Source organism: Rhinoderma darwinii, chromosome 5 (assembly GCF_050947455.1).
Source record: "Rhinoderma darwinii isolate aRhiDar2 chromosome 5, aRhiDar2.hap1, whole genome shotgun sequence".
Classification (NCBI taxonomy): domain Eukaryota; kingdom Metazoa; phylum Chordata; class Amphibia; order Anura; family Rhinodermatidae; genus Rhinoderma; species Rhinoderma darwinii.
In genome coordinates, this window is record NC_134691.1 from 35,833,543 (window position 1) to 35,848,765 (window position 15,223).

At 43.2% G+C, this 15,223-nt stretch overlaps 1 protein-coding gene across 2 annotated transcripts in view; it reads left to right on the top strand.

Moving 5' to 3' along the window:
• The first annotated feature begins 9,371 nt into the window (after window positions 1–9,371).
• TMEM74 (transmembrane protein 74) overlaps window positions 9,372–15,223 on the top strand; it is a 62,576-nt gene continuing 56,724 nt past the window's right edge. The window contains exon 1 of one of the 2 annotated variants that reach the window (XM_075827988.1): window positions 9,372–9,522. The gene's annotated coding sequence lies outside the window, so the exon portion shown is untranslated. The remainder of the gene's footprint in view (window positions 9,523–15,223) is intronic. The other variant, XM_075827989.1, reaches the window with a different exon arrangement.

Sequence of the window (15,223 nt, forward strand, 5' to 3'; positions counted from 1 at the left end):
TGAAAATCGTCATGGAGGGAGAGGAAAATCTGCCTCAAACTTCCAAACGGAATTTTGAGGCAGAAATTCTGCCTGCAAAAAACTCAGTGTGAACATAGCCTTATATTTTTTCCGTTTACGGCGTTCACTGATAACGCTATATTGTAATAGTTCTGACTTTTACAAACGCAGTGATACCAAGCTTTTTTTTTTTGTTTTTTTTTTTTACATTACTTTAAAAAAAATGTTAAACGTTTTTTTTTTTTTACTTCTAATATTTTTTTCACTACTGAAAGCTTTATTTTACTTTTTTTTAGTCCCCCTAGGGGACTTGAACCAGCGATTGTCAGTTCAATACCCTGCAATACTAATGTATTGCAGTGTATAGTCATTTTTATGGGCTTCTGTTAAGCCCTCCCAGAGGCAGGGTTTAACAGAAAAAGAGTGAATGTGTAACGTCCGTGGTCGCTGACCACGAACTCCTCTCATCCTGCTGACGCCTTTCTCTCCAGAGATGCGAGCACATGCGGTCGTCCTGTTCTGCAGTGACCACTAGGGTGCACACGCGAGCTCAGTCCAACCTTAACCCCTTCCCGACATTTGACGTATCCATACGCCAAGGTCGGTAGGGGAAGTATAGAACGGGCTCACGGAGTGAACCCGCTCCATACGATGCGGGTGTCGGCTGTTTGTTACAGCCGACACTTCAAAGTAACGAGCGGCATCACGCTCGAGCGCGATCCCGCTCGTTTAACTCGTTAAATGCTGCTGTCAATAGCGACCGCAGCATTTAAATCAGAGGTCTCAAGCACGCTGCCCGCGGGCCGCATGCGGCCCCTGGGGCTGTCATCTGCGGCCCACGGGACACAGAGCCGCTAGTATAGGCTCTGATCCGAGACTCTGGAATTCCCTGACATCGCTGTCCACATATGAACAGCGATGTCTGGGGATTCCCCAGAGCCGGAGTCCCATGCAGAGTGCTAGTACAGGTTCTGCTCTGGGACTGTGGAATTCCCTGACATCGCTGTCCATATATGGACAGTGTATCAGGGTCTTCCCCAGAGCGGAGTCCCGGGCAGAGCGCTAGTATCGGCTCTGCTCCAGGGATTCTGTGGAATTTCCTGTCAACGGTGTCCATGTTTGTACACACGATGTCTGGTGCTTCCCCAGAGCGGAGTTCCGGGCAGAGCGCTAGTATAGGCTCTTCTCCGGGACTCTGTGGAATTCCCTGACATCACTGTCCATATATGGACAGTGTGTCAGGGTCTTCCCCAGAGCGGAATCCCGGGCAGAGCGCTAGTATCAGCTCTGCTCCGGGACTCTGTGGAATTCCCTGACATCGGTGTCCATGTTTGGACACACGATGTCTGGGGCTTCCCCAGAGCCGGAGTGCCGGGCAGAGCGCTAGTATCGGGTCTGCTCTGGGACTCTGGGGAAGCCTCTGACATCGCTGTCCATACATTGACAATGATGTCAGGGGCTTCCCCAGAGCAAGAGTCCCAGTGATGTCAGGAGCACAGCTGGAGTCCCAGGAAGAGCCTACTAGCGCTCTGCCCGGGACTCCAGCTCTGGGGTTGCCCCTGACATCTCTGTCCATATATGGACAGTGATGTCTGGAGCAGTGCTGGAATCCCATGCAGAGTGCTAGAAGCGGCTCTGCTCCGGGACTCCCACTGTGGGCAAGCCCCTGACATCACTGTGGCAGCATCTGCAGAGGGCACTGTGGCACCATCTGCGGAGGGCACTTTGGCAGCATCTGTGGAGGGCACTGTGGCAGCATCAGCGGAGGGCACTGTGGCAGCATCTGCGGAGGGCACTGTGGCAACATCTGCGGAGGGCACTGTGGCAGCATCTACGGAGAGCACTGTGGCAGCATCTACGGAGGGCACTGTGACAGCATCTACAGAGGGCACTGTGGCAGCATCTACAGAGGGGGCTGTATGGAGTTCTCTACAGTGGGGGCTGTATGGCGCTATCTACAAAGGGGGCTGTATGGCGCTATCTACAGGGGGGGCTGTATGGCGTTCTCTACAGTGGGGGCTGTATGGTGCTATCTACAGAGGGGGCTGTATGGCGCTATCTACAGAGGGGGCTGTATGGCGTTATCTACAGAGGGGGCTGTATGGCGCTATCTACAGAGGGGGCTGTATGGCGCTATCTACAGAGGGGGCTGTATGGCGCTATCTACAGAGGGGGCTGTGTGGCGCGATCTACAGAGGGGGCTGTATGGCGCAATCTACAGAGGGGGGCTGTATGGCGCGATCTACAGAAGGGGCTGTATGGCGCGATCTACAGAGGGGGCTGTATGGAGCGATCTACAGAGGGGGCTGTATGGCGCGATCTACAGAGGGGGCTGTATGGCGCGATCTACAGAGGGGGCTGTATGGCGTTATCTACAGAGGGGGCTGTACGGCGTTATCTACAGAGGGGGCTGTATGGCGTTATCTACAGAGGGGGCTGTATGGCGTTCCCTACAGGGGGGTCTGTAGGGAACGCCATACGGCCCCCCTGTAGGGAGCGCCATACAGCCCCTCACTGTAGGGAACGCCATACAGCCCCCCCTGTAGGGAACGCCATACAGCCCCCCCTGTAGGGAATGCCATACAGCCCCCCCCTGTGGATAGCGCCATACAGCCCCCCCCTGTAGGGAACGCTATACAGCCCCCCCCCCTGTAGGGAACGCTATACAGCATCCCCAACACCCCAAAAAAATGCGACCTACAGTGTGAGAAGACAAAAGACATGTATCCCCTATCCACAGGATAGGGGATACATGTGTGATCGCTGGCAGCGATAGGGAGAACGGGGGACCGAAAGTCCCCCAAGCTCTCCATGACTAACCTCTGACTTCCGGCGTCTGCGCAGCTCAATAAAAATGAAAGGAGCGCTGGTCACGCATGCGTACAAGCGCGACCGGCGCTCCATTCATTTCTACGGAGCTGCCGACACAGACCCCGGAATTTCGAGGTTTGTGATGGAGAACTTCAGGGGACTTTCAGTCCCCCGTTCTCCCTATCAATGCCAGCGATACACATGTATCCCCTATCCTGTGGATAGGGGATACATGTATTTTGTTTAATGGCAGAGCGGGGAGATACCTCCCTGCTCTGCCGTAGTGTTCAGTGGCGTCCCGCTGTAGCAGCCATAGCGGCTGCTAGCGGAGCCTCCGGCCATGGGGGGGGGCCTGTGCCTGCGGGCGACACGGGCCCCCTCATGCCGCGGGCCCCGTAGCAGCCGCTACGGCTGCTATAGCGGTAGTTACGCCACTGATTGCAGTATATCGTGCAAGTGATCTAAAGATCGCTAGTTGAAGTCCCCTAGGGGGACTAATAAAAAAAGTTAAAATGAGGTCAGCATCTACAGAGGGCACTGTGGCAGTATCTACAGAGGGCACTGTGGCAGCATCTACAGAGGGCACTGTGGCATTATCTACAGATGGGACTGTGGCAGTATCTACAGAGGGCACTGTGGCAGTAGTTACAGAGGGCACTGTGGCAGTATCTACAGAGGGCACTGTGGCAGTATCTATAGAGGGCTCTGTGGCACAATCTATAAAGGGGCTGCCTAATCTTGACATTTGTGTGTCTGCCAACTGAGCTGCTGGACTGCATTTAGTGACACTTAAACTGTAAAACTGGATTGTGGAAATAAGCACGTGGAGAAAACTCACAAATTTCCGTTAAGGTATTATTATAGTAATGTAGTATTATTATAGTAATGTAGTATTATTATAGGAATGTAGTATTGTTATAGTAATGTAGTATTATTATAGTAATGTAGTATTATTATAGGAATGTAGTATTGTTATAGTAGTTCAAATAACTAATTGATTAACAATAATTTTGTAATGTATCAAATTTGAAAGTAATGCGGCCCGTCAACTTCACATTTTTTCTATATGCGGCCCACTTACCCGGCTGAGTTTGAGACCCCTGCACTAGGGTAATAAAGTACCTCTCGTTTTTTCACTTATATCTACGGAGTGCTGCCTATTTTTTTTGCTTCTATCTATCTATCTATCTATCTCATATCTATTTAACCCCTTCCCGCTCCTTGACGTACTATTACGTCATGGCAGCTGTATCGTTCGCGCTCCATGCCGTAATAGTACGTCTCGGGAGTAACGGCCGTTTCGGCCGTCCTCCCGACACATACAGGAGCTGTGACGCTGCTGTCTTGTTCAGCAGCTGTCACAGCTCCTACAGCGGGGACCGATCGCTGTGTCCCCGCTGATTAACCCCTTAAAAGCCGCGTTCTATAGAGATCGCGGCTTTTTAGGGGTTAAGCTGCCATCGCCGGCCTGCTACGCGATAGCGGCCGGCGATGGTGACTATGGCAACCGGACACCAAACAATGGCGTCCGGCTATGCCATAGACGGAAGCCTAGTGGGTCCTGACAACGTCAGGACCCACTATGCTTGCTGTCAGTGAGTAGCTGACAGTTCTAATACACTGCACTACGCATGTAGTGCAGTGTATTAGAATAGCGATCAGGGCCTCCTGCCCTCATGTCCCCTAGTGGGACAAAGTAATAAAGTAAAAAAAAAGTTAAAAAAAGATGTGTAAAAATAAGAAAATAAAAGTTTTAAAAGTAATAAAAGTAAAAGTCCCACTTTTTCCCTTATCAGGCCTTTATTATTAATAAAAATATATAAACAAACAAATAAACTATACATAATTGGTATCGCCGCGTCCGTAACGGCCTGAACTACAAAATTATTTTGTTATTTATCCCGCACGGTGAACGCCGTAAAAAAAAATATTAATAAACCGTACCACAATCACAATTGTTTGGTCACTTCACCTCCCAAAAAATGGAATAAAAAGAGATCAAAAAGTCGCATGTACCTAAAAATGGTACTGATGGAAAATACAGTTCGTTACGCAAAAAATAAGTCCTCGCACGGCTTTATTGATTGAAAAATAAAAACGTTATGGCTCTTAGAATAAGGTAACACAAAAAGTGAATGATTGTTTACAAAACGTATTTTATTGTGCAAACGCCATAAGACATAAAAAAAAACTATAAACATCTGGTATCGCCGTGATCGTATCGCCCCGCAGAATAAAGTTAATATATCATTTATAGCGCACGGTGAACGCTGTAAAAAAAAAAGTATACAAAAACAATAGTAGAATTGCTGTTTATTAGTCACCACGCCACCTAAAAATGGAATAAAAACTGATCAAAAAGCCGCATGCACCCCAAGAAAACTGCAATGGATTCCTCAAGGGGTCTAGTTTCCAAATTGGGGTCACTTTTGGGGGGTTTCCAATGTTTTGGCACCACAAGACCTCTTCAAACCGGACATGGTGCCTAATAAAAAAGAGGGCTCAAAATCCGCTAGGTGCTCCTTTGCTTCGGAGGCCGGTGCTTCAGTCCATTACCGCCCGAGGGCCACATGTGGGATATTTCTCTAAACTGCAGAATCTGGGCAATAAGTATTGAGTTGCGTTTCTCTGATAAATCCTTTTGTGTTATAAAAAAAATGGTATAAAAAGAGTAAATGTCACCTCTACTTTGCTCTAAATTTCTGTGAAACACCTAAAGGGTTCATAAACTTTCTAAATGCTGTTGTGAATACTTTGAGGGGTCTAGTTTCTAAAATGGGGTGTTTGATAGGGGTTTCTAATATATGGGCCCCTCAAAGCAACTTCAGAAATTAACTGGAACCTAAAAAAATAAATAAATGAGGCAATACTTCGCTTCTTACATTATACTGATAATGAGCCGTGCCCACTCCGAGATGACCCCAGTTTTGACCGTTTGTATAAACGGAGACCCCTATTAGACCGTTCCAGTGCCCGGTTTTCCCAAGCATACACCCCCGAGAAGTGTTTTTCTATTGATGAGTCCCTGGTACATTTTAAAGGGAGGGTTCAATTCCGCCAGTACCTGCCAGGTAAGAGGGCAAGGTATGGCGTGAAGATGTATAAGCTGCGAGAGTGCATCAGGGTATACCTACAGATTTAGGATATATGAAGGAAAGGCCACCCCCAAACCAGACTGCATCCTGGACTACAATAGGTACATGGGAGGGATGGACTTGTCAAATCAAGTCCTGAAGCCCTACAGCGCCATGCGGTGAGGTATAAGAAGCTGGCCGGGCACATCATACAGATGGCTTTGTACAATGCGTATGTGCTACGTCGATGTGCAGGCCAGAGGGGAACTTTCCTGGAATTTCAAGATCTAATCTTTAGGGACCAGGAAGGGGGGGCGCATCGTACCAGGGCAACACTTTCCAGGAGAAGGTCCCCAAACCGGTGGAAAGGGAAAGAGTCAAAAGAGGTGCAGAGTCTGCTATAAGAGGGGGATAAGGAAGAACACAATATACCAATGTGACACGTGTCCCGAAAAACCAGGGCTCTGTATAAAAGATTGTTTTAAAATGTATCATACATCCCTTGATTTTCAATTTACCCTGATGCACTCCGCACAGCTTACCCCCCTCATCTTTCCCTTCTGAGCCCTGCCGTATGCCCAGGCAGCTGATAACAGCCACATGTAGGGTATTGTCGTACCCAGGAGAACCCACATTACAATTTAAGGGGTGTATATCTCCGGTGGCGCATGCTGGGCACACTATATTGGACACTGAAATGGCATATACATATATAAAATTGCAAATCTCACACTGCACCATCTGCTGCGCATTATCTTTTACACAGTACCTGTGGGGTCAAAATGCTCACTACACCTCTAGATGAATGTCTTAAGGGGTGTAGTTTTTAAAATGGGGTCACTTCTCGGGGGTTTCAACTGTACTGGTACCTCAGGGGCTTCTGCACACATGACTTAGCACCAGAAAAGCTCCAGTAGGCCAAATGGTGGTCCTTTCCTTCTGAGCCCTCCCATGGGCCCAAAGGGCAGTTTATCACCACAAATGGGGTATTGCCGCACTAAGGACAAATTGGGCAACAAAATGGGGTATGTTGTTCCTTGTGAAAATAAGAAATTTTGATCAAAAATGACATCTTATTGGAAAAAATATCATTTTTTTCATTTCACAGCCCAATTCAAATAGGTGCTGTGAAAAAACTGTGCGGTCAAAATGATAACAAAAACCATAAATGAATTCCTTGAGGGGTGTAGTTTCCAAAATGGGGTCACTTCTGGTGGGTTTCCATTGCTTTGATACCTCTGGGGCTCTGCAAATGCAACATGGCACCCGAAAACCAATCCAGCAAAATCTGGACTCCAACAAACACATAGCGCTCCTTTCCGTCTGAGCCCTCCCATGGGCCCAAACGGCGGTTTATCACCACAAATGGGGTATTGCCGCACTAAGGACAAATTGGGCAACAAAATGGGGTATGTTGTTCCCTGTGAAAATAAGAAATTTTGATCAAAAATGACATCTTATTGGAAAAAATATAATTTTTTTCATTTCACAGCCCAATTCAAATAGGTGCTGTGAAAAACCTGTGCGGTCAAAATGATAACAAAAACCATAAATGAATTCCTTGAGGGGTGTAGTTTCCAAAATGGGGTCACTTCTGGTGGGTTTCCATTGCTTTGATACCTCTGGGGCTCTGCAAATGCGACATGGCACCCGAAAACCAATCCAGCAAAATCTGGACTCCAACAAACACATAGCGCTCCTTTCCTTCTGAGCCCTCCCATGGGCCCAAACGGCAGTTTATCACCACAAATGGGGTATTGCCGCACTAAGGACAAATTGGGCAACAAAATGGGGTATGTTGTTCCCTGTGAAAATAAGAAAATTTGATCAAAAATGACATTTTATTGGAAAAAATATCATTTTTTTCATTTCACAGCCCAATTCAAATAGGTGCTGTGAAAAAACTGTGCGGTCAAAATGATAACAAAAACCATAAATGAATTCCTTGAGGGGTGTAATTTCCAAAATGGGGTCACTTCTGGTGGGTTTCCATTGTTTTGATACCTCAACGCCTCTTCAAACCTGGCATGCTGCCTAAAATATATTCAAATAAAAAAGAGGCCTCAAAATGCACTAGGTGCTTCTTTGCTTCTAGGGCTTGTGTTTTAGTCCACGAGCGCAGTAGGGCCACATGTGGGACATTTCTAAAAACTGCAGAATCTGGACAATACATATTTAGTAGTGTTTCTCTGGTAAAACCTTCTCTGTTACTAAAAAAAAATTGAATAAAATTGAAATTCAGCAGAAAAAATGAAATTTGCAAATTTAATTTCCACTTTGCTTTAATTCCTGTGAAATGCCTGAAGGGTTAAAAAACTTTCTATATGCTGTTTTGAATACTTTGAGGGGTCTAGTTTTTAAAATGGGGTGTTTTATGGGGGTTTCTAACACATAGTCCCCTCAAATCCACTTCAGAACTGAACTGGCACCTTCAAAAAAAGGCTTTTGAAATTTTCTTAAGAATATGAGAAATTGCTGTTTATGTTCTAAGCCTTGTAACGTCCAAGAAAAATAAAAGAATGTTCAAAAAACGATGCCAATCTAAAGTAGACATATGGGGGATGTGAACTAGTAACTATTTTGGGTGGTATAACCGTCTGTTTTTCAAGCAGATGCATTTAAATTCTGAAAAATGCTATTTTTTGTAAATTTTCTCTAAATTTTGCAATTTTTCACAAATAAAGACTGAATATATCGACCAAATTTTACCACGAACATGAAGCCCAAAGTGTCACGAGAAAACAATCTCAGAATCGCTTGGATAGGTTTAAGCATTCCGACGTTATTACCACATAAAGTGAAATATGTCAGATTTGAAAAATGGGCTCTGAGCCTTAAGGCCCAAACTAGGCTGCGTCCTTAAGGGGTTAACTTCTGTTTATCTAATATCTATCGATGGAGGGATCTTTCTATATTCTACTGTATAAATCTTTTTTCAGAATTATTACATACACTTATAATGTGTTGTTTATTAAAATAGTTATTTTTTTTATCTAATTGTAATTGGTTTTAGTTTTTTTACTTTATTAATATATTCTATCATCTATCTATCTATCTATCTATCTATCTATCTATCTATCTATCTATCTATCTATCTATCTATCTAATCTATCTATCTATCTATCTATCATCATTACAAAGGACTGTAGACAAACCTACTACACTACATTAACTCACAGTGCACGCAAGAGACCATGAAATAACACATTTAGCTCTGCTACATCTGCACATAGCTTTCTCTCTTATTCCGAGCATTTACAGACTATGTATGATTCTCATGTTTTTTTAAATGCAAACAAGCATGCCATATATTGACAGAAATACGTTTCTGTTTCCTTAATGCATTGCTTTCAATATTCACATCCTCCCAGTCAATCATCTCTGAGCATAGACAGCACATGAGCATCCTAATTAAAACTACAACTCCCAGCAGGCTTTGCACACAACCACTCCCCAGCTAAGATCGTCCCTGCTGGAATATCTAGATGAGAAGAGCAAGCAGGCAGCCTGGGCTACAAGTGCTGGTGCTGACAGCTCAGATCCATGCTGCAGGCTGGGACAGGGGAGCAGCTCAGTGACAGTAAGTGCTAAGGTCTCTTTAAGAAAGCGCAACTCAAGATATTGTTACATTGTTACAGTAAGTAGCACATTGTGCATTGTTTGTTTCCTATATGATAAGACATGAGCTTTGCATGCTCCCTACCATGACCACATCCTTGTATATATGTGTTATTACATGACCCCATCCTTGTATATATGTGTTATTATATACTGTGCACTTTCTAACCCTGGCTCTACATTAATCGCAGTTTATCTAGACTTTTCAGATTTCTATGGAACGGCTGTAATAAATAATAGCCCTATTATAACCAAGGGTTAATATTACACATTACTTTTGGCCGCATATTTACTATTACTACAATGTCTATTTAAGACTTAATATTAACCTTTTGTGTATTTTGGATACAAATTTAATTAGAGATGATTCTTAATAATGTCTTTACTGTATTTCTGCTGTTGAAGCATCAGCGCATCCCTTGGGATTATCAAATTTCCTCCGAGAATCCTCAGTATCTCTGGGTTACAATACCAGCTCCACACATTTCTATTTATCACATGCTTGCAACCTGCTCTAATCTATGTAGTGCTCATTCTTCTCTCTCCCTGCAGGGACTATGTGGACAGTGTGTCTTCTGCCCACGTTCATTAGTCCCTATAATGTCTTTTTTTTTTCCTATATGGACATTTTTTTTTAAGTGGCGGCATTAAACAGCTGCCATTGATCTGATTTATGAAGGTTAAATGTATCCTGACTTTCAGATCCTGCTTTTCCCTTCCAGCCGTCATTAAGTTTCCATCTTGGTTATGGATTTGGAAGTGCTGTATGAGTAATAAGTGACTGGTAGAGGAAAAGGCAGGCATGGATAAGGGATGGTATTGTAGTGTGTGGCATATAGGGGTTTGCATTGTTTTAGAAAATTCGACATTGTCAGAACCAACTTGGGAAGTTTTTCGGAAATCATCCTTTCCTTATTCATTCCAAGTTATCTGGAAACTGTCAAATGTATTGTAGTGAGAAAATGTTATATTGTTACTTAGCACAGTCATTTGTACAGTGGGACTAGGGGGCAGAATTATAGGAAGGGCAAAAGGGGCAATTGCCCAGGGGGGCTTAATCACCCAGGTCTCTCCAACCCTTACCAGAACTCCCTGCAGCAAGTCATTGGAGTTTGAAATTAAGTCTGTTTTAGAAAATACTTACATTCTCCATAAAATGATTCACGAAAAACTTTTCATAGAACTCATTGTGTTGTTGCTCGGTTATTCCTCCTGGAAATGTTTGAACACATTGACAACTGGGCTATACTATTCCTTTTTATCAATGAGAAGTGTATGACGCTGATTGGTCACTGATTGGTCAGCGTCATACACTTCTCTTTACAACACCCACTTGGTCAAAAGTAAAAACACGCCCAGTTGGTCTTTAAGAAACTAATTAGCATAAATCTAAAATTGCTCATAACTTACTAAAAAATGATCGTTTTCAAAATAAAAACCACTGCTGTTATCTACATTACAGCACTGATCAGACGATGTAGGAGATAGGGCACTTATAATCTGGTGACAGAGCCGCTTTAAATACAGGGCAAGGGCAGCTATGACTCTGACTCAGCTTCCCAATAATATAAACTGAATAAATGGCGTAACATAGGGATTTAATAACAAGAGCACTGACCCAGCTATACCTGAGATTACAAATTTCTTTTACTCATGTCAGTTTCAATTTTTCTTTGTAGTAGTAATATAGGAAATAGGCCCTTCTATTACAGAAAAGCTTTGTTCTATAGATATTTTAGAATTTAATTGAAGCAGTGAATGCCTCGAAGGTTAGCATTGTCTTCATTCTTTGGCAAAGAAGGGCCATGAAACCATGGAAACTTCTAGGATAAGCAGTGGAAAAAAATGTATAGGTACATTAATGTGCAAAAGTTTTAGGCAGTTGTGGAAAAACACTGCAAAGTAAGAATGCTTTAAAAAATAGAAGTGGTAATAGTTGTTTTTTTTTTTATCGATTAACAAGATGCAAAGTGAATGTACAGAAGAGAAATCAAACCAAATCAATATTTGGTGTGATCACCCTTTGCCTTCAAAACCGCATCAATTTTTCTATGTACACTTGCACACAGTTTTTGTCGGAACTCGGCAGGGAGGTTGTTCCAAAAGTCTTGGAGAACTAACCACAGATCTTCTGTGAATGTAGGCTTCCTCAAGTCCATCTGCCTCTTCATGTAATCTCTGACAAACTCAACGATGTTGAGATCAGGGCTATGTGGGGGCCATATCATCACTTCCAGGTCTCCTTGTCCTTCTTTACACTGAAGATAGTTCTCAATGACATTGGGGTCGTTGTCCTGCTGCAGAATACATTTGGAGCCAATCAGATGCCTCCCTGATGGTATTGCATGATGGATAAGTATCTGCCTGTATTTCTCAGCATTGAGTACACCATCAAATCTCCAACCTTGTTTGCGGAAATGCAGCCCTAAACTTCCAAGGAATCTCTACCATGCTTCACTGTTGCTTGCATACACACAATATTGTACGACTCTCCAGCCTTTTGGTGAACAAACTGCCTTCTGTTACAGCCAAATATTTCAAATTTTGACTCCTCAGTTCAGGGCACCTGCTGCCGTTTTTCTGCACCCCAGTTTCGTGCATAGTTGAGTCCCTTGGCCTTGTTCAAGCGTCGAAGGTATGGCTTTTTGGCCATAATTCTTCCATGAAGACCACTTCTGGCCAGACATCCCGCCGAACAGTAGATGGGTCTATCTGGGCCCCACTGGTTCCTGCCAGTTCTGAACTGATAGCACTGCTGGACATCTTCCTATTTTGAAGGGAAGTAAGCATAATTTGTCTTCAATCTACTGCACTTAGATTCTTTGGCCGACCATCTACAGTCCTCAAAGTTGCCAATTTGCTTTTTGCTTTTTCAAAAAACCTTTAACAGCGTATCTTGAAACCCCGGTCTGCTTTGAAATCTTTTCTTCGGAGAGGCCTTGCTGATGTAGTATAACTACCTTGTGTCTTGTTGCTGTGCTCTAATCGACCTGTGATATGAAACCGTCTTCCACAACCTCACCTTTGTAGCAGAGTTTGGCTGTTCCTCATCCAGTTTTAAGCGTCTTACACAGCTGTTTCTGTTACAGTTAATGTCTGTGTTTCAACCTACATATGAGAATGATGATCATTATCACCTGTTTGGTATAATTGGTTAATTATATACCTGACTATAACCCTGCAAAATCCATGACTTTGCAGGTGTATCTAGCAGAATTTATGCTGTCTTGAAGGCAAAGGGTGGTCACACAAAATATTAAGTTGATTTAGATTTCTCTTCTGTTCATTCACATTGTATTTTGCTAATTGATTTAAAAAAAAAAAATATTAACACTTCTAATTTTTTGAAAGCATTCTCACTTTGCAGCATTTTCCACAACTGCCTAAAACTTTTGCACAGTACTGTACATAGCCAATACTAAAAGAAGAGAATGGACTGGGTAAAGGTACATGTAAGTTTATAAGAATATCACAAAGCTTTGGTTTTATCCTCCACCAAGTTGCTTAATTTTTAGATTTTAAATATGATGCAATATTTTTCTATAGAAGCAATTTCTTGTTTCCCTTTAAGTGTTAATTTCTTCAGCATTCAGTAATTTAATATCCTACATAACAATTTTGCATGCCAATGCAAAAATGAGACTTTATTATGCATTACAAGATCAAAGGCATTTAATAAAACCATTGAGGGGGAGTTCCCTATTCTACAGGGTGCAACCGAGGATTTACCCTGAATGAAGCCGCACATCAGGAAAATTAAAATGAATGAAAAAATAATGATAAAATGGTATTCGGCTAGGGCTTCACAGCAACATCTGCTATGCATGGAAATGAGATTCACACTGCATGCTGTCGAAGCCCAATAATACCAGTATGCATTTGACAGAGTTGGGATAAGTAGGTTATTGTTTTACTTAAGCCACATTATTTACACATGTCCAAACAATAGTGCCATACAATGCCCACATAACAGTGCTAGTATACAGAAATAATAGCAATAATAATATTGTCACATAGCAAACACATTATATTACAATACAGCAAACAGCATGGTCATATACTGTTATTCCCCAAAAATTATTTTTAAGTAACTTCCATGTACATAGCAGAATATTGGGGTAAGAAATTCTAACTATTACAAAAGACAGTGTAGTACAGACAAGAGAAACAATTTTGTTAGGAAATGTCCGTCACTTTAAGGTTGTCATGACTACTAGCTAAGCTTCTGGGTGGTCCTGCATTGAGATGCAAAGCCAATCTCATTTCTCTTTCTGCAACCCATCAGGACCAAGATTGGAGTATTTGAATCTGTTCAGTTTTCTCAATGTTGCTTGTGATTTTCTTGTGTATGCATGTGTCTGATCAAGCTTCTGATTACACCCTGAATCTCCTTGACTATTTGGACTCTTTGAATTGGACTTTGGCTTTGTCTTTTTGGATTTACCATCTGTTCACTGATTTGGACATTTTTGCTCTCAGCTGGTTTTGACCTCTGCAACTCATGGTATTCTTTTGTTTTACGATCTGGACTTTTAGTTTCTCCTGGTTTTGAACGTTGCTTGTTGATTACCCCGAAGGCTTGTTTGGTTATACAGTCTGGTATTACCTGCATGTGCACCTCCTGTCCAAGACCTTATTCTGTAAAAGCAACCTGGGTTCTATGCAGCCAAATCCAACCTGCCTTGCGGTGGGCTCTGGTGAAGACCATAGAGTAGCCTTAGACTCTTGAGGTTACTTATTTTACCTGTGCGCTTGATCCATACAGTCTCCAGAATCCTTTGGGGAATTGCTCGTATAGCAATTTCCTAAACTTGCACTCTGGGGAATTGCTCAAGTAGTGATTCATTGACTCAATTGGTTACATAGGTAGAAGAGGTTAGTGAAAGGAGTAATCTACTCTAGTCATGTCAGGTGGAGGCAGAGTTGGAATATTGGTTGAGCAACTCTTCATGCTATACAATGTTTACTTTACAATATCATGTAGTGTCCAAATACAGTGAAACCTCTTTGAGCAGACCCCCCAAAATTGCACGGAAAAGTGGTCTTTTATGGAGATGGTTCTCTCAAAGAAAAGAAATATACAGAATGCAGGTTAAAGTGTCTGATGCAGTCAGTAAACATGTACAGCACACACATAAACAGCCCTCTCGTTATTAGTGCCCAGAATTGCTCCCCTCTCATTCTTAGTCACCTGCAGTCTCCCCTCTTATTTCTAGTACCCAACATGGCTCCCCTCTCATTCTTAGTCCCTAGCATGATCCCCCCCCCCCTCCCCCCGCCCTCGCATTCCCGGTCCCCAGCTTGGCTCTTCTCTAAATCTTGTTTCCCCAGCATGGTTTCTCTCTTGGACCTCAGCACTACTTCCCCCTCATTCCCAGTCCCCAGGGTTGCTGACAGCTTCTCTAAGCTAATGTGTCAAGCAAGTCTCCTCCTCCTCCTGCCCTCTCCGGTCCGTTGATGTGGCGCATACCCGCATTCCGATTATTTACATCACATTCAATTCCAATTTATGGTCTTTTTCAAGGGGTTCTCATCTAATTGTACACTCAAAAATTGGTCTTGTTCAGATTAATGGGTGGTCTGCTTATAGAGTGTCAGCTTCCATAGAATATAATAGTTGATAAAAATCAGTCGCAGAAAAATTCGATCTGGGTGGGGAGGGTCTTCTCAAAGGGCTAGTTGTCCGGGGAGGTTTCACTGTAGTCCAATATAGTGTTATT